At 47.8% G+C, this 25,003-nt stretch overlaps 2 long non-coding RNA genes across 3 annotated transcripts in view; both read right to left on the reverse strand.

Annotated features, from left to right (window-relative positions):
* Positions 1–339: 339 nt before the first annotated feature.
* Positions 340–12,980, reverse strand: LOC131516373 (uncharacterized). The gene is made up of 3 exons (XR_009264034.1): positions 12,502–12,980; positions 6,972–7,051; positions 340–1,930 (listed from the first exon to the last, which is right to left on the reverse strand). It is a non-coding gene; the product is annotated as an uncharacterized LOC131516373 (long non-coding RNA).
* Positions 12,981–15,273: 2,293 nt separating this feature from the next.
* LOC131516374 (uncharacterized) overlaps positions 15,274–25,003 on the reverse strand; it is a 58,383-nt gene continuing 48,653 nt past the window's right edge. For both annotated transcript variants that reach the window (XR_009264035.1, XR_009264036.1), the window contains exons 3-4: positions 18,093–18,212; positions 15,274–15,364 (exon numbers count right to left, since the gene is read on the reverse strand). This is a non-coding gene — a long non-coding RNA (uncharacterized LOC131516374). The remainder of the gene's footprint in view (positions 15,365–18,092; positions 18,213–25,003) is intronic.

Genomic DNA, 25,003 nt, shown 5'->3' on the forward strand with positions numbered 1-25,003 from the left:
TCATTACGTCATTCAACATGTGATGTTGTCTCCATTTTCTTCACCATAATTTGCAAAGGACGGACCCTGGGGGACTGTTCATGTTAGCTACGGAAGAGCAAAATAAAGAGCTTGTGCTGGCACGTTTAGCTGTGCTATCCTAAGATCACACTAGCCCTCTCTAGACCTCAAATTCAACTCAAAAAGAAGGTTAAAAATACCAGCCTTGGGGCTGGGTGGCTCAGTCGGTTAAGCGCCCAACTCTTGATTTCAGCTCAGGTCATGATCTCACGGCCATGAGATTGAGCCCCGCGTTGGGGTCCTTGCTGGGTGTGGAAACTGCTTAGGATTCTCTCTCTCTCTCTCTCTCTCTGCACCGCCCCCCCCGACCCTGCATGCACTTTCTCTCTCAAAATAAATAAATAAACATTAAAAAAGATTACCAGCCTTGAGTCTATAGGGAAGCTATGAAACTCCCAAAGAATAAATACCATTTATAAACTGAGAAACTCATTGAAGCCATAATGACTTTCAATTATTATTATTAGATAAGCCACCTAAGGCCCAGAGAGGGCAAGTGATTTGTTCAGGGTCATCCAGTGAGTTAGTGACAGGCATCAACACCCAGTTGGTGCCTGACTTCCCCACCCCCTCGAGGACACATAAAAGGAGGAAGTGCTTTCTCATAATCATCCACCAGCCCCTTAGAGCAGTTGGGACCATCAACTCAACAGGGCCTTCCGGAAACATTTGTAGGAAGATACCTGGCTAGGGTGAGGCCAGGGTCACAGGCTCAGGCTGTGCCCATCAGATAGCTTTGCTGCCTTCTGGGTACACTGCACCTGCAGACAGCCTGCATTGGTGGTGATGGGCTGGACATGACCGTCCAGACACTCCTCCAGCAGGCACTGTCAGTGTCCTGCCCAGATTCCCATGGCCCACCCTGGAGGTCACCGACAGCTGTGGTAGACCTTTTTATGCGCTCCCAGACTGCCTCTCTCTACCTGAGGGCTTTCCCTAATAGCAGGAGCATGGGGCAGGCTGAGAGTGTAGAAAATCAATAGCCCCAGGTTTAAACCTCACTCACTAAGGAACAATTATTGATGGATAACAGATTCTTGGTCCCTCAGAAGGTCCCCAGTGGGACTGAGCCCCTGTTGCCCAGAAGGATAACCTGCTCAGCAAGATATCCCTTAATAAAGAGGTGACTTACCTGCCTTCCCTGTCTCGCATACCCTCTCTCTCACCTTGAATTCCGTGGCTCATCTCCTAAATGAATAATTACCACCAAATCCTGCTTTAGGGAGATCCAGGTGAAGACAACTTCCCTTCACGCTCTCCAAGTGGAGAGATAGCCAGAAGGACAGAATATCTTATTCACACACCCATTCGACAAATCCATTCACTGGGCAACTTCCTTTGTGCATCTTCTCCGCAAAGGCAGACCATGTGAGATGATGAGGATGCCGAGGCGAAGCTGGTGAGGGGCTTAGCTGCCCGCTTGGCCCTTGGTTTGGCCTCAATCCCCAGTCAGAGCAGCTCTTTGAGAGGCAAGGCAAGGTCAAGGCCTTGCCTGAGAGGCAGGAGAACCGTCCCCAGGGTTTGGCTGGTCTGTTCATGCCTTCACCCATGCATTCATCACAAATTTTTGAGAGCCAACCATGTGCAAGGCCTTGTGCTGGGTGCAGATATGCAGCAGTGTGAAGCGGGATCCCATCATCTCAGGGCCTGCCGACCATGGGGTCTTGCACAAGCTCCTTTCCCTATCGGGGCTGAACTTGACGGTCGCTAAGGGCCTCTCCGGGCTGGAACATCCGCACCTGTAAGGCAGAGCCCCTGCCCTCCAGTAGCAGAAACTCTAGTGGTCCCTCCAGGGCCTGAATATTCTTCAGTGGGACTCTCTGCACAGCATAGAGTGGTCGATGTCACAGTGCACAATGGGGTTTCTTCCCTTAAAAGAAACATATAATGAAAAGGAAGTTTAATAAAAATATTCAACTTGGCAATAAAGTAACCCACTCTAGAATCTTCATGTAGAAGCTTCCATGATCCCGGATCCCATGTTTAGGGTCAGAGTACTCAGGGCCTAGCTGCAAGGGACGTCTGCCCCAGTGGCCTGAGCACAGTGTTATTAACCCCTGCAGCACAGGACATCCTGGGAAAGCGGAGAGCAAGAGACCACACTCCCACTGCCAAAGGGACCTGGGCAAGGAGCTGTCACTACTGTGGACTCCAACCCAGGAGTCAAGTAAGGGTGTCCTACAGTCCTGGCCCCACGCTGGGTTCCCAGGCCAAAGGTGACAGGGGAGAGAGAGGCAGGGGCACCTGCAGGGTAGACACTGTGGATCAGGATGGAATCATGAGAGTGAGGGGCCAGGCAGTAGGTTTGGCCAAGGCCAGGCTGCCAGGCCCACCCACAGCCCCTTGCCATCAGCTTCTCTGTAATTGGCAATGTTCGGCAGAATGCTTGGTCAGATGTTGTGGGAGGTAGCTGTTACCATTCCTCTTCATAAAGACACTAGGAACAGAGTCGGTTTTGAGCCCAACAGTGGCTTGATGGTGGTGTGGTGGGCTTCCCTCCCTCTGTACTCCCCGTCCCGTTCCTCTTAGCTATACAATGAGTAGTACAACAGAATCTCAAATCCATCCCTACTTGTCCTCAAAGCCCATGATCTTAAACACTACCATACAGGGGCGCCTGGGTGGCGCAGTCGGTTAAGCGTCCGGCTTCAGCCAGGTCACGATCTCGCGGTCCGTGAGTTCGAGCCCCGCATCAGGCTCTGGGCCGATGGCTCGGAGCCTGGAGCCGGTTTCCGATTCTGTGTCTCCCTCTCTCTCTGCCCCTCCCCCGTTCATGCTCTGTCTCTCTCTGTCCCAAAAATAAATTAAAAACGTTGAAAAAAGAAAACAAAAAACAAAAACACTACCATACAGAGTCATTGGGAGAAATTATCTTCAGGGAGCCTTCTCTCTGTGCCTTTCTCCCGCTGCCCCAGCCCCAGCTGGCCAAGATCCTCTTGGTAGGCAGAGGCCTCCCATCAGGAAGAAGGCAGCAGAAAATGAACCCATTCATACTGAAGTTTTGTGGATTTAACGTGTTCCCCATTCAGGCCATGAGCTCACTCTAGAAAGGGGAGATTGAACAGGAATGATATTTAAGAAAAATGGCCTAATTAGCTGTGTGACCTTGGGTTACTTACTCAGCCTCAGTAAGCCCCAGTATCTTCATCTATACCACGGGAATAATACTATCTTTGCCTTGTGGCTGTAATGATTAAATGCGGAAAATGCCCAGAATATAATAGGCATCTACATATTTAAAATTAGAATTATAAGCTTCTTGAATTTACTCATGAAAGGAGGGGCTATCTTTCTTTAATGAATGACTTTAAAAAAAATTTTTTTAATGTTTATTTTATTTTGAGACACAAACAGAGTGCGAGCTGGGGAGGGGCAGAAAGAGAGAGGGATATACAGAATCCGAAGCAGACTCTAGGCTCCGAGAGAGTCGGCACAGAGCCCGACGCAGGGTTTGAACTCCGGAACTGTGAGATCATGACCTGAGCTGAAGTCGGACACTTAACCAACCGAGCCGCCCAGACACCCCACTTTAGTGAGTGATTTTTAACAGGGTTGTCTGTTTTTAACAAGGTAGCCGTACTTAGGGGCTGTGAAGAGGTGTCAGCGATAACAGGACTCTGAGAGGCCCCCCACTTGTAGCCCAAGCCTGAAAAGAATCTGAGGGTCGACAGAGATGGGGACCTGGACCAGAACAGCCTGTGTGGTTTAATCAAGGCTCCCAATACCATTAGCCTGTGTTTCTCTAAATTTCTACCAAGGAACTCTCTATAGTTGCAGAGAGGAATGTGTACTGCCAGGAGGTTTAGATAGGCATATGGAATTGGCTTTCTGCCAGTAGGAAATTTCTTAGAACACATTTGTGTTCTCATAAAAATTCCTGCAGATTCTTGTATTCTATGCCAAAATATATATATATTTAATTTAATTTTTTTTTTTTTTTTTTTTTAAACCATGTCTCCCCACTCCCATAAAATCTTCAAACTGGTACTTCCAGAAGATACAGCATGATCAGCCTGCGGCTTCACACTCTGCCTGTATCTGCCACAGGCCCTCCTTCCGTGGCTGTGCACACCCGGCTTGACAGCATGGCTCAGAAACTGGAGGTGACTCTGGCTGACCCCACCGTCTCTCTTGGCGCCTCAGGCCCAATCTGGCCTGCTCAGCTGCTGCCCACACCACATCCACAGCATAAATAAAACACGGGCAGAGTACCACGACCACACATACACAGAAACCAAGAGGCCCGAACCACTGTTTGGGGAGGAAATGGGGCTTGAGAGACCTGGGAGGCACGGGGGCCATATTAGCCAGGGGTCTTAGGTGGTAAGCAACAGAAATGGACTCTGGGTAATTTACTCAGCAACAGTGATTTACTTCACCAGAAGATGCGAGACAACAGAGATCCGAAGGAAAAGTTGCAGCCCCAGGCTCCCAGAGGAATCGACAGGAGGGCGGTTTTAGGAACCTGGGAAGCAGACCCCAGAGGGAAGTCACCAGGACTAGGATGAATTAGCCCCAAACACTTTCTGTATCTGTATCATTTGCTCAAGATCCAACTTCCTAGGAGGAGGATCTGGTGGCATAATGGAGTGACATGACTCATCTTCCAGCCAGGGGATGGTCAGTCCCACCCAAACTATATGAAATGCAAAAGGGGTCAATTGCTAAAGCAAAATTATGCTATCATCAGAAAAGTGGGCACTGAATGCTGGGCAGCAGCAATTCAAATTTTTTTTTTTAATGTTTACTTTTGATCAGATGAGAGAGAGAGAGAGAGAGAGAGAGAGAGAGAGAGAGCAGGCGAGGAGCAGAGGGAAACAGAATCTGAAGCAGGCTCCAGGCTCTGAGCTGTCAGCACAAAGCCCAACACGGGCTCAAACCCATGAACCATGAGACCATAACCTGAGCCAAAGTTGGACGCTTAACCAACTGAACCACCCAGGTGCCCCTGAGTCGGAGCAATTCATAGGTATTCACTGCAGATCCTTGTCCAACTTGACTCCAAAGCCAGCCTGGCTGTCCCGCACCCCCCTCCCCCCCAGGACTCATAGGTCATCTCTAGGGAGAGTGTGCCATCACCAGGTCACCACTGTCACGTGCTGAAGCTGACTCTTCCTTCCTCAGGACACAGAGCCTATCACCTTGGGCAAGAAGTTCCAGCATAAGGCACAAAGGCCATGGGGGATAGAAAGCGCATCTGGAAAGATCTTTGTCCTCAGCAGGATGACCCACAATCAGAAGCAGAAACATTCAAAGGAACAGGTTGCAGTGTGAGAGGGGAGGAGGACATGGCCACAAAAGGAGAACCCAGGAAGAGAGGCCTCTGTTCCTGTAGGCAGACTCACCACCCTCATGGTTTGGCCAAAAGCAGGTGTTGCCCTAGAAGTCCTTACTAGAGAATTCTTTTTTTTTTTTTTTTAGGAAAGTATTTTGTTTTATTTTTATTTTTATTTTTTAATGTTTGTTTTTGAGAGAGAGTGTGAGTGAGGAAGGGGCAGAGGATCCGAAGCAGGCTCTGTGCTGACAGCAGAGAGCCCCATGTGGGGCTCACAAACCCAAGAGATCATGACCTGAGTGGAACACACTCAACCGACTGAGCCACCCAGTTGCCCCTAGAGAAGTCTTGAGCCAGGCCTGGTTTGTCAGGCAGAATCTTCTTCCAGCAATGTCAAGAAAGAAAAGAAAAGAAAAGAAAAGAAAAGAAAAGAAAAGAAAAGAAAAGAAAAGAAAAGAAAAGAAAAGAAAAGAAAAGAAAAGGAAAGAAAAGAAAAGAAAAGAAAAGAAAAGAAAAGAAAAGAAAAGAAAAAAGAGAAGAAGGAAAAGAGGAAGGAAGGGAGGAAAGAAAGAGAGGAAGGGAAGAAAAAAGGAACAGCAACAGCTAGCATACAATATTCAAATCACACGTGTTATAAAACATTCAAGGGGCGCCTGGATGGCTCAGTCGGTTGAGCGTCCGACTTCAGCTCAGGTCACGATCTCACGGTTCGTGAGTTCGAGCCCCACGTCGGGCTCTGGGCTGACGGCTCAGAGCCTGGAGCCTGCTTCCGATTCTGTGTCTCGCTCTCTCTCTGCCCCTCCCCCATTCATGCTCTGTCTCTCTCTGTCTCAAAAATAAACATTAAAAAAAAATTTTTTTAAACACTCAAGTAGTGCACAACTACGCAGTGTAAAAAATTAAAGTCTGTAGAATGACTCTTTTTTACTGCCCCCCCCCCAGACTCTGCAACTTGTGCCCATTGCATGGGATCTCCAAGTACCTGCTTCCCCCCTTCTCGTGGACAGCAAGAGGGGTCCCTGGAGTGGACGGAACAGAGGAGACAGGGCAGGGAAATTCCCACTGCTGTTCCAGACCTGAAGCCAGGGCTGAGCCGAGAGCTGGGGGTGTCTCAGATGCAGTCCTGCACACAGTAGCTGTCCCCTGGGCACACCCGGCAAAAAAGGAAGTGGTGGAAAGAGAGGGTGGGGGCTGGGCGCAGGAAGCAGGAAGGAAACGCAAGGAAATTAAAGTTCCCCCTTCCTTCCCCATTCCACTTGTCTTACTCCCCCCAGAGGTAACAACTGTTACCAGCCTTTCCTTACTCAGTTACTTATATAAGGCAGGTAATCAGGTGAGAAATTAACTGAGTGTTATTTTCCCGTAGGCTCTTTATGAAATGATGAGAGAGTATTTTGCTTCTCCTCCTCTCAAGAAGGCCAGTCTGCTCGGTGCCCTGGAGAGACCAGGGCTCCCCCGTTGTCCTCTTCCATAGAAAGGAAGCCCTCCAGGGCAGGGGTTTTGTCCTGTTTCTCCAGCACTTAGAGCAGAGCTTGGGGAATGGTAATCACACGGTACATATTTTTGAATGAATGATGTCTTCTCTCTTATTTAACAACACCCCTCCTTCAGATCAGATCAAGTTTGAGTAGGTTACCTTTCTTTCCAATCAACAACCTCCAGCTGGAGCCCTTGGTCTTGCTCGTGCACTCTGAGATAAGGGAGCATGTTATAGACCTGGAAAAAAACAAGGCTAACCTTAGGTTTGGAGTCAGTGGACCCACCTTTGTGTTCCCGCCCAGCCACTAGCGGTGGGGGACCCAGAGAAGTGTAGCAGACGCCTTGATGTGGCACACAGAGCCCCCTTCAGGGCTGAAGAGGTGTTCCCCCTCCCAGCCCCCAGCAGCTGGAAGTGTTAAAGTCTGATGGCTCTCAGCTGAGTCCCCTGAAGGCCAAAAAGGACCACTTCTCAGAAGGTGTCCTCCTTTTCCTGGGGCAGCCCAAAGCCGGCTCCATGCTGGAGTATAAAACCTCGGTCCCCTCTCATCAGCAAGGACAACTCTGCAGAGCCACCCCAGCTCCAGAGCAACCTGCGGGATTATCTGACACCTTTGTAGTCCAACCTCCTTCTGTGTCCAGTCCTGCCTTCTTCACTGCCCTGGGGTGCTGCTCCTGAGACCACTTCCCAGGGAACTTCCTGCATGCCAACCTCAGAGACTGCTTCCCTGGGAACCCAAAACGCGGCAAGAGGCCACCTGATCTCTCTGTTCCCAGGCTCCTTAGCTATACAACGCATTAAAGAATGTGGGCTTTGAAGTCAGAGTTAGATTTTAATCCTAGATCCACCACTTGCCAGCTGTGTGTTGGGGGGGAAATTTATTTAACCTGAGACTTATCCGCCTCATCTGTAAAATGGGAGACAGCAGACATCTTGGGTGCCTGGTGTCTCATCCCTTCAACGTGCCTGTGATACCAGCCGCAGCTGTGGGGGACAGTTTCATGCAAGCTCAGACTCACTTGTGCTGGCAAGGTGCCCACCAGTTGTCCTTTACATTCCTTGCTTTGGACAGGCTGTCCCTAGGCCACTGAACCTCTATATGCTTCACTGACATTTCTTTCTTTCTTTTTTTAATGTTTATTTATTTTTGAGAGCGAGAGACAGTGCAAATGGGGGAGGGACAGAGAGAGAGATTGGGAGACAGGATCCGAAGCGGGCTCCAGGCTCTAAGCTGCCAGCAGAGAGCCCGACGTAGGGCTTAAACTCACAAACTGCAAGATCATGACCGGAGCTGAAGTCGGACGCTTAACCGACTGAGCCACCCAGGCGCCCCTTCACTGACATTTCTTGGCCCCACATCTGGGTAGGATTTATTTCCCACCCTCGAAAGTGAATGCATCATACGTATTGCTTCTTGGCCATTCGGTCTCATTGACATGGCGTCATTGACATGGCACACTAATGTGATATTCTGCAGAATTGTCCAGATGGTCTAAGTCCCTTCAGACTACATTATGATAGAAGGCAGAGAATTAACATAGCCCTGATGCAGGACGCAAGAGGATCCTGTTCTCTGCTCCATGTGAAGGTGAACTGCTTTTGAGTCTTCTCTCTTCTAGAAAGAAGGCAATAAACAGATCACAATCATGCACCGTGTTCTGGAGGTTGTGTTGATCAGCTCCAGCACAGATACCATCGTTAGCACAACAGCAACAGTTGGGGCTAGTACTTGGCTAAGTTTGTGGTAGTTTACCCTCCTCAGCCATTTTATACAGTTTTCGCAGGGGCTAGGCTGGTAAATTAAAAGGGAGTATGACAGAGACCACCGTCTCTGCTTCCTTTCTTCTTTGAGCGTGGCACCGATTCCTCCCATCTCCCTTGGGACATAGTCATGTATTTGATTTAGTATCCGGGCTGGGAGGGGGGGGGGGGGCGGTGCAGTTTTAGAGACTTCCAACTGGACTTCCTTACTATATACTAGCTCTTATTCCATAGGTCAAAAAACCAATATCGGGGTTCTACTAACTACCAAGTATGTCCATTCCAGTTATACACTCGGGCACAGGGAAATAAGCACAGGGCACCCAGGGACCCCACTGAATTCACCGAGACCTAGACCTAAGCCAGGGCTCCGTTACTACCTGGCTCCCATTCGGCTCGCTCTAATGGAGCAGGAGGTGGTGCATAATGGCACTTGGGCCACCAAATATCAGTGCAGTGATAGTGCAGACCCTGTGGCCAACAATTCTTCAAATTCCTTGCCAGTTCCCCTTTCTCATGCTCAGTTACACAAGTAATAGCCATGGATTCTTTCTGAAAAGGAGTGGGCATGGGGAAATACTACCAAATACATTCGCCATAATGTTGCAGACCTTCAGTCCATGGCTCAGGTCCAGAAACAGGGTAGAGAATGGTGACCTTTTACTGGGGGCAGCTGCCTTGGCTCCCTGATCATTCATCCTTGATTTCTTTTGATTGTCTAAAGTAGACAATACACTGTGGGCCACCCATCTATCTTGCCTCTGGGAACACTGTATTCTATTATGGTCTCCATAGCCTCTGTGGGTCAGGCCCTTCTGACTGCTACCCTGATTTTGCTGCTCATTGCAATAATCATGCCCACCTGGCTTCTAAAGTTTCGGCACCACCACCCGGCCTCTATTATTTTGGGATCCCATAATCCCTGTGGGTATCAGGGAGCCCAGTTCTGCAACTGGTGGGCAGAAGGTGGTGCTCCCCTCACCAGCCCATTCCTTATTGCTTCGATAAGTAGACTATTCTCCAGAACAACTGGCTGGTGGACTTTCTGAACTTGTGTGCTACAAACACTCAAGCTTGCCCACTTCTCTGAGCCTTTTGACTTCTCCCTCCACTGTCTGCCATGCCCATTCTTTTTTTTTTTTTTTTATGTTCACTTATTTATTTTGAGAGAGAGAGCATATGTGAGTTGGGGAGGGGCAGAGAAAGAGGGAGAGAGAGAATCCCAACCAGGCTCCTTGCTGTCAGGACAGAGGCCAACGCAGAGCTGGATCCCATGGACCGTGAGATCATGACGTGAGCCGAAACCAAGAGTCAGACGCTCAACCAACTGAGCCACCCAGGCACCCCTGCCATGGCTATTCTAACATTTCTACTTCACATGAAACCCTGCTTTTCCTAAGCTTCTAAAATCCATCTAGAAAGTATATTAGCACTGTCTCCTGGGTTTCTTGCCAGGAGTTAACTCCTGCATCATAGGAGGGTACTTTCATATCAACACCTGCTCTTATCCAGCTTTATTTTCCTCTTCTATTTTTTTACTTAAAATTTTTTTTAAATTCATTTTTGAGAAAGAGAGAGACGGAATGTGAGTAGATGAGGGGCAGACAGAGAGGAAGACACAGAATCTGAAGCAGGCTCCAGGCTCTGAGCCATCAGCACAGAGACTGATGCGGGGCTCAAACTCACGGATGCGAGATCATGACCTGAGCTGAAGTTGGAGGCTTAACCTATTGAGCCGCCCAGGCATCCCTATTTTCTTCTTCTCTGGATCTGGTCCTTCAGGATTCAGTTCTGTGTATACATACCGCCCAGAAGTTATCAGCCAGGTCTGGTGGCTCCTTCAGTGAAGTGCCCCTCTCCTCCCTTAGCAGGCCCAACACAGTTGGGATCTGACTCTTGGTGTCCATCGGATAGTCAGAAAGGAGGTGAAGGCAGGTTCTGAGGGAGGTGAGCATTATCCTGTAGGGTACTGCCTCATTTTAAACTGCATTTAAATCTCCCAAAAAGAGGGACAACTCGTTGTCAACAGGAAGTGGGCTCCTTCTGCGGGCCCAGTGGATTCAGAAAATCTGAGTTCAAGATTCTCAACTGCATCTACTCCTATATCCCAACCCGAGTATTAGGATCCCACCTCTTTCCTAACAGGCTCTGATCTTGGCATACGAGGCCTATCAGAACTGAGAAGAAGTCCATCTTCCCTGGAGCTCTGCTACTTTTAGCACAAAGTCCTAAGCCCGGTCCTCCTTCTGCAGGAGGGATTTCCTTCCATGCTACCCCAGGGGCTGCCCTCTGGCTTTTGCTTTTGGCCTTGGTGATTTTTCACTTTGACGTTGTCATTATCCCTCTTTAGCAAACCAGCGGGCTCTCATTCATTTCCGTGGTCCTTATACTCATTACTTCCCTCAATGTCCAGAGACGTTGCACCAGCCACCATGACTCCTTCCACCTGCATCTCATCCCAGGTCACAGGCAGGGAGGCCTGATAATCACGAAGTTACAGCGTGCAGGGGACCAGCCTTCCTTTCTATACCGGCGATGCGGTCTTCACTGGTAGCCAGATGGCAAATGACCCCTCTCCCAATTCCCACATCCGCTTCCTCGGACCACTTCTGGCACCGGCTGTCTTGGGTTAGGTTCCCTGAAGGCAGGCTCTGAGGTGGAGCACTGTCTGAAGAAGGTTAAGCAGGCAATGCTCTTGGGAGACACACCGTAAGCGAGAGGACCGGCCTGGGAAGAAGAAAGCTGACCCCCAGTGGGGGTGCAGCTGGGTCCTCAGCTGATCCTACAGGGGGCTCTGAGCTGGGATGGCCCTTCAGCGGGTCCCAAAGTGAGGGGAGGAGGCCCAGCCTTTACACGCCCGCGTCAGCCAGTCACGGGCTGCCCTCTGAGGCCGGGCCTCACCTTGGTGCAGCCAGCAGCTTGTGGCCGAGGACAATTCCCAGTGAGGGAAGGAGCTGTGGCCAGTATTTCCAGCAGCTGGGAATGGGCGTGGGGCCCTGATGGGGGCCCTGGGAGGGACGCAGCTATAATCACCACAGTACTCATTTCACAGAGTTCTTGTGAGAACGAAATCAGATAAAATGTGCTAAGAGTTTAGCAATATTCCAGGCACTGAAGAAAAAGCACCTATTATTGTAGTTACTAATTAATAATTTAAATTATGATGCATATAATACTGTTAGGCTGAACCATATACATTGTCAACATCTAACCTCCATTTGACCTGTAAATATGGAATTTCATATGGTTCATCCTCAGAATGAATAAAACCAGCTAATCTCATGCTTGTTCTACATACCTTACAGGATTATTTGAGGATCGACCGGAGATGGCACACGTAAAAATGCTTTGTAAAGTGAAAAGTTCCATTAAAATGTTGACGCACTGGATTATTCATATTATCTGTTTTTCTACGACAACATCTAATAGAATGGCTGCGTTCAAGCTTCCCCAGCCAAGGATAATAAACTGTCTTACTCCATGAAATACTCAAATTACAATTCCTTTGAACCCTGCTGGCCCACATGGGAGCTCAGCCCCTGCAGAGTGTCCTGAGCTATTTTGGAGAGCTCCTCAGTAGTGGGCGACACCAGCCCTGGAGCTTGCCCTCCAGCCTCCTCAGTGGATCCCACACCCTCTATGACTCCCACCCTGGGGGACATGGCCACCCTCTATGGGTAGCCACCAGCCCTGAGCCCACACTCTGGCCTCGTCTTAGCCACTCAACTCCAAGCATGGTTAGGCCCCTTTTCTCCATGTATCATACTTAACCAGAAACCAGGCCCAGCTTCTAGCAGGAGCTGACAAGACTTGGGGACCACAGAAGACGGGTAAAACAGAGCAATGCTCACAACCTTGATTCGTGTGGTTTTTCTCAGAGCTCACAGATCCCATGCTCGTGTCCAGGTAATCTCATAGGGTCACCTACCTATCCAGGCCCAGCTTGCTCCACATGGCAGGGTCCAGCTCAGCTCCACTTCTAGAGCTGCATGGAGCATGTCTTCACTCGTAGGGCAGACTAGAATCAGGAGAGAGAGAGAGAGAGAGAGAGAGAGAGGGAGAGAACTTCTCTGTCACCCCAAAGGCCCACATCCTGAGTCCTCAGTTTCTGCCCCAGGATAATCTTTCTTCCAGGATGACTGGCAATGGGAACTTTCCTTTGGTGGAACTTACCAAGGCCATGGTCTTGCTGTGTGTGGACGGCAGGACAACTACAGAAATACAGAATGGCCCAAGATCAGTCCAGTTCAGGATATTGCGTATACACGATGTGTGTCCAGCCCAGTCTGGTCTAGGCCCTTTTCACGGTTTCTCTTCTGGGAGACAATCACGTCTGAATGTGCTTTCTGCAGTCCTCTAGATGGAGTCCCCCAAATCTTCCAAAACCTCCGTTCAAATCACTCACGGTTCCCTAAAGAACAAGCAACAGTTTATTACCCAGTGCGCTCTTGACTAAGACAGAACTGAGAAGCCTTTCTCTACCCTCCACACACGCAAAGGAGCACAGTGTTAGCTGAGTGCCAGCCACACGCACCATGTACACAAGACCCCTGCTGCCGTGAGCTTCCCGACCAGTGGGAGTGAAAGACTACCTCGTCAACCCATCGGCAGAGTCCCGGTTAAAGGGACAAGGGCCCATCCATATGATGGGAGGTTGGGACAGACAGAACATGCTTTTTATTAGAGACCGCTGGAGAATTGTGGCGGGCAGCTTTTGTAATAGATCCCAGTGATCCCCGCCTCCTGGCATTTACACCCTTGTGCAATCCCTCCTCGTGTGTATGAATGCGTGTGCATGTGCGTGGTGGCTGGGCTGAGGGTGAGGGGCAGCGAGACTTACTGCCTTCTCCTAACAACTAAATTATGCAAGATTTGGTTCTGAAAGCCCGGGACTTCTCACTTGCACGCTGCCATGCTGGAGGGCCCACGTGGCCAGGACCTCAGAGGAAGGAAGCCACTGGGTCCAACAGCTCCCAAGGAACTGAATCTTGCCAACAATCTCACAAGTGAGCTTGGCGTCTGATGCCAGTGGAGCCTTGAGATGACTGTGAACCACACCGACCCCTTGATGACAACCTGTGAGGGGCCCTGCGCAGATGATCCAGGTTAACAGCACCCGGGTTCCTGACCCACAGAAACAGAGATAGGAGTGTGGCTGTGGGAAGCCACTAAGTTTGGGGGTAATTTGTTATATAATTAAGTCAGAGACAATTTTCAAGATACATATTTTTTTTGAGAGACAGAGAGAGCAAACAGGGCAGTGGCAGAGAGAGAAGGAGACATAGAATCTGAAGCAGCCTCAGGCTCCGAGCTGTCAGCACAGAGCCCGACGTGGGGCTGGAACTCACGGAACCGCGAGATGGTGACCTGAGCCGAAGTCAGACACTTAACCAACTGAGCCACCTAGGTGCCCCTTCATTTTTATTTTTATTTTTAAATTTTTTAAATGTTTATTTATATTTGAGAGAGAGAGAGAGAGCAAACAGGGGAGGGGCAGAGAGAGAGGAAGACACAGAATCCAAAGCAGGCTCCAGGCTCTGAGCTGTCAGCACACAGCCTGACATGGGGCTCAAACTCACAAGTGGCAAGATCATGACCTGAGCCCAAGCTGGATGTTCAACCAACTGAGCTACCCAGGCTCCCCTATTTTTATTTTTATTTTTATTTTTATTTTTGAGAGAGTGAGTGGGGGAGGGGCCGAGAGAGAGGGAAAGAGAGAGAATGCCAAGCAGGCTCCTGGCTGTCAGCACAGAGCCCAGTGCGGGGCTCCATCCCACAACCCTGGGATCATGAGCCAAAACCAAGAGTCATATGCTTAACCTACTGAGCCACCCAGGAGCCCCAAGATATATCCTTAAGTAGAAAAATCAGGGTGCAGAAAAATGTGTATAATACATCATTATTTGTGTAAAAAGGCAGAAATATATCTACATTTCTGTGTGTGTATGTCATCCATATATATGTGCATCCCTATATATTTATTTCCTTCTACATGCATAAAATACCCCTGGAATGATAATGTTACATTCAAAATTTGGGTTTCTTCCAGAGAGGGGACCTGGTGGTTGGCGGAGGGAGGATGTCCACTGTATACCTTTTATATCTTCACTTTGGATCATGTGAAAGGGTTGACTATTCAAAAATAAGCACAATATATTAAAAGAAGAAAAAAAGGAGCGACTGGGTGGCTCAGTCGGTTGAGCGTCTGACTTTGACTCAGGTCCTGGTCTCATGGTTCGTGGGTTCGAGCCCCTCATCCGTCTCTGTGCTGACAGCTCAGAGCCTGCTTTGAATTCGGTGTCTCCCTCTCTCTTTGTCCCTCCCCTGCTCTCTGTCTCTCAAAAATAAACTTTAAAAAAAATTTTTTAAAAAGCAGCCAAAAAATCTTGGGAAAAAGAAGCTGAAAATAATACATTTTTTTTAAACAATTAGGGAAGCCCACCTTATGGATTTGTGGGTGCCTTTTATTCCCCACAGCCAAATGCTGTCAGCTCTCCTTTCAAAGCGTCTCCAGTCTGACCCGCCTCTCCCCATCTCCACGGCTACTCCCCCGCACCAAGCCAGGAGCACCACGCACCTGGGCTATCGTAATGGCTCCGTAACCCTTCTCCCTGCTCCCACCCCTGCCTCCTTTCCTGACCCTGTGCCACCCAGCCTCCAGAGGGATCTTGAAACATTAAAAATTAGATCGTGTGACTCGCCTTCTTCAAACTGGACTTTTCAGGCCAAATTTTCACTTTCTCTATTAGCATGTTTGGTGTAGGGGATAGCTTCCAATTTCAGAAATGCTCCTGAAAAAAAAAAAAAAATGAAGGGAGACAGGAACTAATATGTATTAGGTGCTTACATAAAGCAGACTTTGTATATATTATGCTGTTTACTCTTCATGACAGCCCTGTAGGCTGGGCACAATTACTGTCCCCATTTTACAGATGAGGAGAGTCGAGGTTAAGGAGGCTGCAGTACATGTCCATGAGAATTGTCTGCTCGGCATCCCTTCTTCTGGAACTACCTCCCCTTGGCTCCATCTACTTGCATTATTGAAAGAGCTGCCATCACCCGCAATTGTCCTGCCTCCTGGCACAGCCGACTGCTTCAAGGGCAGGCGTCTGGCCCAATACGGACAGCTGAGCCCTCCCTGTCCTGAGGGGTTCCCTCCTCGGCTGCTAACGGCTGCAGGGAGACCCACTGAGTCAAAGCAGGAGAGAGGCCTTTGACGATCATCGCTCTCAGCTGGGAGATGCTGACCTATGGGGATCAAAACTGCCCGGGTTTGGACCAGGGAACCTGGCCACTCCTCTCCCTCCAGCCATGAAATCCAGTTTGTCACTTTCCCCGTGCCTCAGTATCCATGTCTGTCAGATAACAGGGTAGGGACCGGTGGTTTGGATTGGAGGAGATGATCTCGAAGGACCCCAACTGGCTGTGTGACCGTGGGGCCTCAGTTTCCACAAACTGTAAAGTGAGAGCTGGAGATGGGAGGGGGGAGGCGGGGCATGGGCGAGGCGATCTCTGGAACGATTTTCCAGTTCAAAACAACCACAAGGTAAAAAAGTAATAATGACAACAACGTTTAAAAATCACAGGGTTATCACGTCACGGGTAAGAGGCCGCCTCCCTTCTCGGTGGGAGATACATCTTCCCCCCCAAATCTTTTGGCTGAGCCCCTCTTTAATGAGGGGGTGGTAGACCTTCTAATCTGGGCCTCCTGACTCGGAGCGGGCCCATCTCACCCAGGACGAATGAACCACAGAGACGAAAACCATCTGTGGTGTGGCAGAGACCCTGCCAGGGGCCCCGTAGCAGCCTGCCTCTTGCCAAGACCCAAGACCCCACCCCCAGCCCTCTCGGCACCCCTGCTCCCCCCACCCCCAGATTTTATTAAATGTTATGTTTCCCATCTTGCACTGGAGCCTACTGCTCGGAGGTTACCAGCTGCTCTTAAGGGTCCTTTATACAACTCCGCTTGGGCTCCCAGCCACCAAATTCTTCCTGCTCATGCATTACTTAGATTAGCTAAGGATGTTGGCATTTAGAGCCAAACTCCAGCATGCATCTCAGAAGGCGGCCTCCTGACTGCCACAGCTGTTATTTCAATGCAGCACCCCTCCGTGGGGATTGTTCTCCATAACGTGAGGTGTCATACAGGCTCTCACTGTATCTATAATGCCGCCTATTTTTACAGTTAGTTGACTCAGAGCGCAGTCCGCTGATGACCTCTCGCATGCAATCGGTCTAGGCGGCCAGGCAGCAGGTTCCAACCACTCTTGTTGCCCGGTTCCTCTTCGGATGACCCCACCTTGCCTCTCGGTGGAGACGCAGCCCCTGCTCCGGATGCCAAGAGACCCTCCCACTTGTATGACACCTGACAGTTTACGGAACTGTCACCAGAACTCCTCGTTCCTCTGTGGCTTGCCATCGTAGGGATGAGGAAACCAGGTCTCACAGAGGAAACCTTGGTCAGATATAATGCAAAGCACATAATGTTAATTATTTTCACGACGCAAACTTCTTCACTTTGAGTCTCGGGCTTTTCCCACCCCGCCACAACTGCCTACGGTTTTTAAAAAGGAAACGAACTTTGAGAAGTGGATGCCCTAGCCATGATGGCCCATGCCAGATGTCAGGGCAAGGCTCTGAGCTGCTGTAATGAAGAGGTCCGATAGAAGGATGGCCCAGGGAGCAAAAGGATGAACTTTCTCTCACACAGACTGTCAAGTCCCGGGTTGCTTCCAGGTTGTTGCCCTGCCATCTCCAGAGCCCGCTTATGGGTCTCCCTGACTGTACCTGGGTGCCAGCTGGTGGGAAAGGAAAAGAGGAGGAGACATGCCGCGATCTTAAGGCCCGAGTCCCCGCACGTCACGCATCATCACCACTCACACTCTTCTGTAGAGAATCCGGTCACATGGCCACCCTTCACTGCAGGGGGGCAGTGGGGGGGGGGCTGGGAAATAGAATCTAGCCATGTGCCTGGGAAGGAAGGGAGCTGGACTGGGGTGGGTAACTGGCAGAACCTCCCACACAAAGCTTTGAAAACCTCCAATCTTCATACTCTCCTTGACCCCCCACCCTAGAAAGTAGCTCTCTCTCTCTCTCTCTCTCTCTCTCTCGCTCTCGCTCTCGCTCTCGCTCTCTCTCTCTCACTAGCCTCTATTGTAGCCAAAAAACAACCATTTAAGGGTCACCTTTGGGTTTGGAAGGCACTTGGGTCTCCTACTGATCATTATTTGAATATTTTTTCATTCTTTCAATTGCCATTTCAATGCAGGGAGTCATCATAACTCTGGGCTAACATCCTCCCAGTTTTACGGTCTCAGTGCAATGGTGCCTGTGTTTCCCAACGGTTGCAACAAAAATCCCAGGCCTGGGTTGCTTGCATTTCCTTGAAACCGAGGATAAGATGGAGGGAAGGAAGATTCCTCAAGGGAAAATTCCATTCCTGTCATCAGAAAAACAGGAGCAAATGTTGGGCAGAAACAAACAAACCATGAAAGCATGTATCCACTCTATCTCTCTTACCTTCTCAGCTACATTGGCTTTATTGTCTTCTCTTTCTTTTATTCTCTGCCACTCCATCAGCACGGTGGAGGCCAAAAAGTGCTTGCTGAATGGGCAAGTCTTGCTCAGAGAAGGCCAGCTCTATGCAAAAAAAGATTGCCCCAATGGGAGTCAAGTTACTCAACAAATATTTATTAAATGCATCCTCATGCCCAGGCACTGCGGTAGGTGAGTGAGCGAACCAGGCAAAGCTCTTGCACCCGAGGACCATACCTTCTGCTGGAGAGTGGGAGGCGGACAACAACAACAGTAAGCAAATGAATAGATAAATACACAAAACAGCAGGGGCTGCAAAATTCTCACACAGGCTGCAACGTGGATGAACCTTAAAGATATGATGCTAAGTGAAATAAGCCAGACACAGAAGGACAAATATTGCATGATTCCACCTACGTGAGGTCTCTAAACTAGTCAAATTCATAGAGACAGAAAGTAGAATGGTGGTTGCCAGGGGCCAGGGGAAGGAGGAAGGGGGAACTAGTGTTTGATGTGCACAGAGTCTCAGCTGGAGGAGATGAAAACGTCCTGGAGATGGATGGTGGTGACGGTGCACAGAGATGTGAATGCACTTAATGTCACCAAATTCTACACTTTAAAATGGTCAAAATGGCAAATTTCACATATGTACATTTTATCAGAATTTTCTTTTTAAGGCAGGTGATAGGGGTGCCTGGCTGGCTCAGTCAGTGGAGCACGTGACTCTTGATCTTGGAGTCATGAGTTTGAGCCCCATGTGGGGCATAGAGGTTACCTAAAAATAAAATGTTTTTTTTTAAAAAAGGCAGGTGATAATAAATGCTATAAAGAAACAAAAGCAGGGAAAGGGGAATGGGAAATGGTGTGGAGAAGTGGGGGGGGGGGTGTCGTTTTTAGGTAAAGTGCCAGAAAAGGTCTTTCTGATCAGCTGATGTCAAAGCAGAATCCAGAATGAGGCAGGGGTTCCCCACCGGCTACGGGGATACAGGGAGAACATGCCAGGCAGAGGCGAGAGTCACAGTAATGACCCCGAGAGAGCAGTAATGGGCTTGGTAAGGACAAGGAGGAAGCTAGTGTGGTTGGGATCCTGGGAACAGGGCAAAGCAGCAGAGGTTGAGGTCCAGGGGCAGGTGGGGCCCAGACCTTGCAGGGCCTTGAAGGCCGCCTTAAGAGCTTTGGGTTCTACTTTAAGGAATTGAGAAGCCACGGAAAAGCTTAAGCAGCATATTACTCCCCCCTCACCTCTCTCCTTTAAAAACAAATTTCAAACATATGTAAAAGTAGGGAAAGTAGATAATGTATACCTATCACCCAGATTTAAACATTAACACTTAAACATTTACATTTAAACATTTACATTTAAACATTTTACCATGTTCGCTTTTTTTGTGTGTGTGCTGAGTTTTTTAAAGCAAATTTTCAGACATCATGGTGCTTCATCATAATTAAATATGCATCTCTAGAAAATAAAGACATTTCCTGCACAACCATGATACCAGGCTTGTTCCTGACAAAATTAATGATTCTTTCATATCTATATTCAAATTTCACCAAGTGCTCCAAATGCCTTTTTTTTTTTTAAGTTTTTTATTTATTTTTGAGAGAGAGAGAAAGAATGTGAGCAGGGGAGGGGCAGAGAGGGAGACACAGAATCCGAAGCAGGCTCCAGGCTCGGAGCTGTCAGCACAGAGATGGATGCGGGGCTCGAACCCATGAACCGTGAGATCGTGACCTGAGCCGAAGTCGGACACTCAATCGACTGAGCGACCCAGGTGCCCCCAAAATGCCTTTTTACAGCTGGTTTGTATAACTCAGGAACACACATTGCATTTTGTTAGTATGTCTCGTAAATATTTTAAATCTAGGACCATCTCTCACCCTATCCCTGCTCACTTCTTCATCACACTTTGACTATTAAAGAGGTTAGGGCAGCATCCTATGGAATATCCACATGTTGGTATTGTGACTCACATTTTATTTAAAAAAATTTTTTTAATGTTTATTGATTTTTGAGAGAGAGAGAGGGAGAGACAGAAAGAAAGAGAGAGAGAGACAGAAAGAAAGAGAGAGAAAGCATTCGTGGGGGAGGGGCAGAAAGAGGGGGAGAGAGAGAATACCAAGCAGGCTCTGCGCTGACTCCCCATGCGAGGCTTGAACTCACAAACAGTGAGATCACGACCTGTGCTGAAATCAAGAGTCAGACCCTTAACCGACTGAGCCACCCAAGCGCCCTTTGTGACTTACATTTTAAAGGACCACTCTTGCTTGTGTGTGGATAATAGACTTCCTTGGATGGAAGCCAAGAGGCCATTTTGGGAGGGGGTGGTATTGTACTAAGAACAAACTCTAAGCCCACAAAGACAAGAGCACAAGAATGGAAACAATAGGGGGAAAGGGTTGGTCAACATGCTGGGAGGATGAAAAGCTGATAGACAGCCCAGTCAGTCATATCAGAGTAGAAGCAGCTGACTCCGAAGAGATTATATACATCGGTGATACCACGAGAAGCAAGCCAGAGAGGCTCAGTGACTGGGGGACCTGGTAATGCAGAAGGCAAAGAGAAGGCTGAAAACAACAAGTTTGGTTGATAATGACACTTAGGCATCTCCTCCAGAAAATACTCTGCCTGCTCCGTCTCCTTCGGTGAGGATCACCAGTTGGCAGCCCTCTCTATGACAACAGAACTTCCATAAAGCTTTTCGGTGACTCACTCTTTAATAAGAAGAGACAAAGATTCAATAAGTTGAAGAAAGCCTCCAACACTAAAGACAGAATAAAGCAAAAGGAAAACAAGAACTTGGGGGAGACAAGGACAATGCAGGGAGCAGAATAACACAAATAAAAATGTCCCATCCATACTTGATATTCTCAGAAGGGTAAGAGAGGAGATTGTGAATGCATAAAAAGAAAACAATACCATAAAAAGCAACAGAGTGGGGCACCTGGGTGGCTCAGTCAGTTAAGCGTCTGGCTTTAGCTCAGGTCATGATCTCCTGGTTCATTAGTTCAAGCCCCACATCAGGCTTTCTGCTGTCAGCAGAGCCCGCTTCAGATCCTCTGTCCGCTTCTCTCTCTGCCCCTCCCCTGACGGCTCTCTGTCTCCCTCAGAAGTAAATAAACATTAAAAAACAAAAGGCAACAGAGAACAAGATGGAGCTTTGAGAAATCTAAAGTATGGTAGCTAGAATAAAAATAATTTAAATGGAAATACTGGAAGGAATAGTCTAGGAAATTCTTCCAAAAATAAAAAGATAAAGGCAGAAAATAGAACACTTTTTTAAAAATTTATTTATTTGTTTTGAGAGAGAACATGTGCAGAAGAGCCAAAAGAGAGGGAGGGAGAGAGAGAATCCCAAGCAGGCTCCACACTGTCATCCCAAAGCCCGATGCAGGGATCAAACTTACAAACCATGAGATTGTCACCTGAGCTGAGATCAAGAGTCAGACGCTTAACTGGCTGAGCCACCCAGACGCCCCACAAAGAACATTTTTAAATTAAGGGACAATCCAAGAGGTCTAAAAGCCAATGAATTGGAGTGTCAGAAAGAAAGAAAAAATAAAATGGAGGGAAGGAAATTATGAAAGAAATATTACAAAGAAATTTCTCAGACCTGAAGGACGTGAATGTCCAAATTGAAAGGGTCTATTGAGTGCCTGGCACAATGACTAGAAATTTTAGAACATTAGGAATAAAAAGAAGAACATAAAAATTTCTTGAGGGGAAAAAAGATTGCATGCAAAGAATTAAGGATCAAAAATGTAGCAGACTTGGGGCGCCTGGGTGGCGCAGTCGGTTAAGCGTCCGACTTCAGCCAGGTCACGATCTCGCGGTCCGTGAGTTCGAGCCCTGCGTCAGGCTCTGGGCTGATGGCTCGGAGCCTGGAGCCTGTTTCCGATTCCGTGTCTCCCTCTCTCTCTGCCCCTCCCCCGTTCATGCTCTGTCTCTCTCTGTCCCAAAAATAAATTAAAAAATGATGAAAAAAAAATTAAAAAAATAAAAAAAATTAAAAAAATAAAAAAAATAAAATAAAATAAAATAAAAAAACAAAAATGTAGCAGACTTCTAATAACAATCTGTATCTCTCAAAATATTGAGACAAAAGTAATTTCTAGTCTAGAACTCTCCATTCTGCAAAATTATCATTCAACAGTGACGTTAAGTTAAAAGCATTTCCAGATATACCAAACTTCACCATTTTATCTCCCTCGTTCCCTTTCTCGGACAGCTACTAGAGGATGTGCTCCAGCAAAGTGAGGAAGTAAGTCAGAGAAGAAGACATCACATCTGGGGAAAAGAGATCCAACACAGAAAAGAGATCAAGTGGAGAAAGGAAGCCCTGGGATAGGATCTGAGCCCAAGCTCAAGGGAGCAGTCCACAGTGGAACAGGAGGCTAGAATGCTCTGGGAGAGACTCTGGTAAAACAATGGCACTGAAAAAAAGAGACATTGACACATTATCTGCTTACCCACGTAGAAAATTGTCCAACAGGGGCTGTTGAAGGTCAAAGAAACCATGCAAATAAAAAAAAAAAAAGAATGAGAGCCTTATCAACTCCAGGTAAAAATAAAGCCTATATGAGAAAGGAAATGTCACATGGTACATTACTTGACTCAGTAAAGAACAGTATTTACTCAGTCATAATAAGCAAACATTGAATACTGATTTCACTGATAATTACAATATAACTCTATTAGCATGGCTTAGGAACATAAACAACTACAGAAAGGGAAGCTGTTTAAGAAAGGTCAATTTTTATCTACCACAATAGAAAATGAACAGGTAATCCCTAAACTTACACATCAAGAATATTGAGGGAGAGAAGTTAAAGCAATTGGAACAGGTGTCAGCAAATGATGTCCCACTGGCCAATTCTGGTTTTGTAAATAAGGTTGTGCTGGGATGTGTCTACACCCACTCATTTACCTACAGCTGCTTTGTAGCTACAAGAAGAGCTGAGCGGTTGCAACATGCTGGCCCACAAAGTTGAAGGTATTTCCTATGTGGCCCTTTATGGGAAAAGTTGGCCCTTTTACAGAAAAAGCAAACCCCGGATTTATAATAATGGAGATAAATACATTAAAAAGTAGCCAGAAGGGTTAAAAGCGGTTGTTCTCGGATGCTTTTTGCTATAAGCCTTCAAATATTAGTTGGCTTTTTAAATATGTGCATTACTACTTTTGATAAAAATTTTAAAATGATTGTTTTTAAGGAGTTGTCCTGATGCCCAGGAGGGAGGCAGGGGACTGACATCAGGGTTCGTGCCTGAGCCTTGCCCTGCTGTCTCCTGCTCTTCGCCAGCTGTCCACCATCCCATCTAAATGGGGCTGAGTGAGTCAGAGCTGCCTGGCCAGAGCTTCACAGGAACTGGAACCAGTTCCTGATAGCAGACTTGGAAGGAACAGCTCTGGGACAGCCTCCCACCTCAAGCCATCATTTGGTATTGTCAATATCATCAATGAGAGGCAGAGGAATATCATCGTGGTTCGGGTGGCTAAGAGCTCTACTGTTAGATTACCTAGCTTCATAAAATTCAGGTTCCTCCTCTAATTAGCTATGACCTGGACACATTATTTAATTTCACGAGGTCTTGGTTTTGTCACTGATAAATGGGGCTGATGATGCCTCCTTATGCGGTTGTGGTGATCTTAATTCAACCAATACATATGGGAGCACTTGGCACGGTGGCAGGTACATATAAGCCAACCGAATGTTAGCTATTTGTATTCCCAGTTTCACAGATGACACAGATGAGGTCCAGAGAGGGAAAGTGGCATGCACAATGTCACACAGCACATTGGAGACAGAAGCAGGACTAGGGCCTGGGACTCCTTTGTCTCAGTGCGATACTCTCCCCTGGCGCCACTCTAAGTTGCTTATATGCATAAAGCACCTCTGGAAAGATACACAAGAGATGAACAACACTGGCTACCTATGGGCAGGTGGAGACAGAGTGCAAGGGAGGGCTTTACTTTCACTTTAAAATTTGCAAACCACGTGACTGTATTACTAACACAAAAACAAGGAGACACATAGATTAACTTTATTTAGTCAATCTCATTTATGTTTGAGATTAACAGTGCCTTTCTCATGGTGGAGATCAATTAGATAACAGACATTTATCTATATTAAAGAGGTATCCAGAAGAGGTTATTACTAGCAATCATGGTGCTTTTTATTAAAAGGAAACTTTTCTCTAGATTTGTGGAACAAACTGTGGGAAGGGGCACAAATTTCACTAGCCAGGGTCTCCTCTTTGAAGGCAGAACGGGTTTCCTTAGCCACAGGTGGAGCCATCTTGGAGTGCAATGGAAATTTCCACCTTGGCACCTTGCAAATGAAAGGTCCCCTTCCCCCCAAACTGGCTCTCCCAAACTCAACTCTTTGCACCCAGGCCCCAATTTGGACAACTCTTCTGGAAAACATGATTAAGCCTGAAAAACCTGGGGGTTTTATTGGGGATGACAGTGAGGGCCCCAGTTTGTTTTTCAAGGGAGGGAACTAAGTCCCAGAAATAGCTGAGCCCGAGCTGGCAGGCGGCTGGCAAAGAGCAGGAGGCTCCAGGGCAACGCTTCCAGGCCATGTTGACTTTGGACGGGCTGCTTGAGCATTGTAAACAATTGCAGAAATGATTTCCTACCCTGGCAAAAGTCTTGTTTGGACAAGGGTTTCCCCCCCCCTTCTTTAAAAGGCAGTTTTATCATTTGTTTGCAAAAATGCTCAATCCCCTCTTTCTTTTCTTGTTCCCTCTGTGGCTCTGGTCTCCCCCAGAGCCAGATGAAAAATCTTTGTGTTTCTTTAATGTTAACCAAACCCCCATTCCTCCTTTTTAAACTGTTCCAGGTCTGTTGGACAAATACTCCCCGGCAACAGGACTTACAAGGGTCTGTTAAGGAT

This window comes from Neofelis nebulosa, chromosome 7 (genome assembly GCF_028018385.1).
Source record: "Neofelis nebulosa isolate mNeoNeb1 chromosome 7, mNeoNeb1.pri, whole genome shotgun sequence".
Classification (NCBI taxonomy): Eukaryota; Metazoa; Chordata; class Mammalia; order Carnivora; family Felidae; genus Neofelis; species Neofelis nebulosa.